At 42.9% G+C, this 4186-nt stretch overlaps 1 non-coding gene across 1 annotated transcript; it reads right to left on the reverse strand.

The window, feature by feature from the left end:
- Nucleotides 1-563: 563 nt before the first annotated feature.
- On the reverse strand, nt 564-635 carry TRNAQ-CUG (transfer RNA glutamine (anticodon CUG)). The gene has a single exon. It is a non-coding gene; the product is annotated as a tRNA-Gln (tRNA).
- Between the last annotated feature and the right edge of the window lie 3551 nt (nt 636-4186).

Below are 4186 nucleotides of genomic sequence, written 5' to 3' on the forward strand. Positions count from 1 at the left end.
TGTGAATAAAGCAGTCCTACTCCCAAGTTAGGTCTCCAACCATCCATCCTAAGCTGAGACACAGTCTCCAATGACTGAGCTAACCCCATCAAAATTTCCCACGTTACCATTTACTTACCAAAATGACAATGGGTGGCATTACGAGATTTTCCGGGTGAAAGGAATCTCTGGGTCTAGGACTGAGGGGCGGCAGCCTTTTTAGTGGAGGAGACCTCTCACCCCGAGGCGGGGGAGCGGGAGGTCCGGGCCTCCGATTGCTGGGTGCCACGAGGCTCGCCCAGGAAGGGGACCCTGCAGGCTCGGTGATCCCGACTGGATGATTCGGCAATTTCCCTGTGGTCCCGGCCACTGGAAAAACCCGGCTTCTGGGACCCCGAACACCGAAGACGGAGACGAAGAGGGGACAAGGAGCGCGGGGGACATCGCGAGGCTTAGACAGCGGGAGCAGAAGGGACACGGAGGCCCGCAGCTCAGAGCTTGTGGACGTCAGTGGAATCCCCATTCCATTTAGGGAGTAAAACACGGCACTACCGTCCTAATTAAAGAGAAAGGTACACGCACAAAGGTTCCACCGAGACTCGAACTCGGATCGCTGGATTCAGAGTCCAGAGTGCTCACCATTACACCATGGAACCTCACAATGCAAATTTGCTGGTGGTGTCTGAATTCCTAATAAGTGGCAATAGTTCCCACCCACCCATGTCAAGGCATTTCTATTACCCACAAGCAACACTCGAGGAAGGTGGATCAGTAGGAAGGAGCCATCCCTCTTGCTTTCTCTCTGCCCTCTCCTTTGATCGGCTCCTATCATTGCATTTGTACCTCGGAAAACGAGGCAACATCCACTGTGGGTTTAGGGCCAGAGAAGAGCCCTTGAAGCCTCCGTCATAAGAGTTTCCTGTGCCGAGGTGAAATTCCTTCCTTCCTTCCTTTCTTCCTTCCTTTTCTTTCTTTCTCTCTCTTTCTCTTTTCCTTCCTTCCTTCCTTTCTTCCTTCCTTCCTTCCTCTTTCTCCCTCCCTCCCTTCCTTCCTCCCTCACTTTTTTTTCTTTCTTCCCTTCCTTCCCTTCTTTCTTTCTCTTTCTTTCTTTCTTTCTTTCTTTCTTTCTTTCTTTCTTTCTTTCTTTCTTTCTTTCTTTCTTTCTTTCTTTCTTTCTTTCTTTCTTTCTTTCTTTGCATTGAGATAGAGTCTCCTTTGTTACTCAGGCTGGAGTGCAGTGCAGTGGCAGTGGGCAATCTCCCCTCACTGCAACCTCCATCTGTTGGGTTCAAGTAATTGTAAACCCCAGTAGCTGGGATTACAAGCGTGGGCCACCATGCCTGGCTAAATTTTGTATATTTAGTAGAGATGAGGTTTCACCATGTTGGCCAGGCTGGTCTCAAATTCTTGACCTCAAGTGATTTGCCCACCTTGACTTCCCAAAGTACTGGGATTACAGGTGTGAGCCACCGCGCCCAGCCCGGAGATGAAATGTCTGCAAAATTTCTGTTATTTTCTTTATGCTTTCCCTCTTTTCTGTTTGCCCAAAGAGGCTAGATGATTGTCAAAACAGGATAAGGGACTTCCTGGGCGCCTTGCCCCCTTCCTCCCTGTAGTATATAATAGAAGACAGCAATCAAGTGAGATTGGGAAGCAGGGAATCCTTCATTTTCTTCTTCATATACATCTATGTTTGGTTGGTTGGTTGGTTTTAACAAAATTTTCTCACCAGAAATGGAGATTTGTTGGATTTAAAATAAATGCAATCTGCCATGTTTTATATTTCTATAAAACACTCAAACCAGGCCATACTCACCTGCTATGACTCAAAATCAACCATATACTGTCGAGGTCAGGAGGCAGAGCCCTGACATTTAAGCTCAGGGTGTTTTCTCAGAATTGGCCAAGTTGATGCCATTCCAATTTCTCAATATCTCATGATCCATTAATTGCAGTCTGTAAAAGTTTACATGTATTGTTACTGAAAGCCCAGGAGTTCGGTCTAGGCCCTACTGCTTAGCTCACAGAAAACCAATCATTGAGACATTGAGTGTTGCCGAGGAAGAAGGATTTAATTGGGTGCTACAGCTGAGGAGCTGGGAGATGAGTCTCAAATCAATCTCCCAGATCAACTAAAGTGAGGGGTTTATTTAGCAGGGAAGAAACATAACTGTGTGTGGGAAAAGAGGAACTAGGGAAGGGTGAGGAAGCATTCATGAGTGAGGGGGCTGACATCTTATTGTCTGGAGGCTGTGATCTGCTGAGGTTCGGGTCTATGATGCTTTTTGAGAGGCCTGAGGGTCCTTTCCTGAGGAAGGAACTCAGATAAAACAAATGTAAGTTTCAAGCTTTAAGACCAGAAGGGTCCATTTCTATGTCCAAAAACACTGTCTATGGGACTATTGGATCGATTTCAGTCCCCACTTTCTATTTGTCAGTTCTTCAATCATGGGGAATCTGGTCATCCAGCTTCCTGGCTGTGTCATGTGGAGAAGGGGCACCCTGAGCAGCTCCACACCATGGGTGACCGCATGGCCACCCAGGAATCAAACGTTCATCTGATACTGTAGTTTCTCCTGAAACACAATCTTCCTCTCTCCAGTTCCCCATTTCCACTAAAGACAAAACACAGCAGGACCAACCTACCTGCAAAAGAAGCTTCAGTTCCGTATACTTGGCCTGATTACCCACACAAAGTGCAGCAAGAATCATTGTTCATATAGGCTCTCCTAAATGGGCTTTGCTGGAACATTTCACAATGCCATTTCAGGCAAAGCCCTGGGAAAATTATCAATTCCTCCACCTGTGTCAGGTTATAAAAGAAAACAGAATCTTATTGAACTTATGCAAACAAACACATGGTCATGAGTTAAGAATATTGAGTTTACAAATTCTGGAGAAATTTGACAGAGAGAAAAATATGCCTCAAATTCTGTTTAGAGGACTATTCTACTCAATTGTTGCAGGCTATAAATAGCTCAAAAGGAAACAAGTTCTCCAGACTCTGAAGAATCAACAGTGTTTCAAACAAACAAACAAAGACCATAAAAACTTGTTTCAGTCCTCTATTAGTCCAATCCATGCAATCATCTCCTGCTCTGCTTCATACTGGGCTAGCAATCTCTATGAACACATCAGCCTTTCTATTAGTGCCTTGGAAATTTTCTCTTTGGTTCAATGGCATGATCTCCAAGTTATCAGAAACCTGCCTCCAAGAGTCCTTTTCATGGACTTCCCCAAAGAACCAAGGCCTGGACTGTAACTGATTATAAGTAACTTTTTTAAGAAGAATCAAAGCAAAACAACAATTGTGGATGACAAAAGCCTTAAGACAGCCATAGTTATAGACACAGTTGACAAGGGAATTCTGTTGCTTTTGTGGCACCCGACAATTTAACATAATAATTGTAATTATCACTGACAGCATATCAGAACTCTAGGAATCTCATACAATCCTGGAACACACATTAACAACACATCTGTGTCAACAGAACCCAAAGGAAGTGAAGCACCACCTCAGATTTGACAATGCTTCTTGCATAATTCTAGCATAACAAATAAGCCTAAGAAGCCTAATATATCTCTCTTGGACTTCAAGAACTTAGTATCCAAAAAGTTAATTTGAGGTCCAAAAGGCTCAATATGGAAATTTTACTCTTAGAAAGTTTGCCGAAGTTTTGAAAGACTTGATATCACAAAATAGGATCATAGGTCATCTTAAAATAGTCAATCATTTAGCCAAAAGGTAAAAAAAAAAAAAAAAATTGTATCTATTATTAATATTACACAAACATTTTGATGAAGAGAAAACCAAATTTTACCTTTGTGTGGTGTATTAAAATGTTAAAGCTAATTGTAATAAAACCTTATACACAAATTTAATTATAATCAGTTTGACCATAAGGTAAGAGTTTCAAAAACCTTTCATGACCTTTTATACTTTTCTATGAAAGAGCAGATGAATGCTCTAGAAAACCCTGTTATTCCGATATATGGGCCTAGTTGCTGGCCTTGCATCAGGGTGCTTCTGAGTGTAATGTCTAATTTATAGACATTACACTGAATTTGAGAGTCCAGGGTGGGTGGATCGCTTGAACTTAGGAGTTTGAGACTAGCCTGGGCAATATGGTGAAACATTGTGTCTACCAAAAATACAAAAAAAAAAAAAAAAAAAAAGGAAGGAAAGAAAGAGGGAGGGAGGGAGGGA

This window comes from Macaca nemestrina, chromosome 1, assembly GCF_043159975.1.
Source record: "Macaca nemestrina isolate mMacNem1 chromosome 1, mMacNem.hap1, whole genome shotgun sequence".
Classification (NCBI taxonomy): Eukaryota; Metazoa; Chordata; class Mammalia; order Primates; family Cercopithecidae; genus Macaca; species Macaca nemestrina.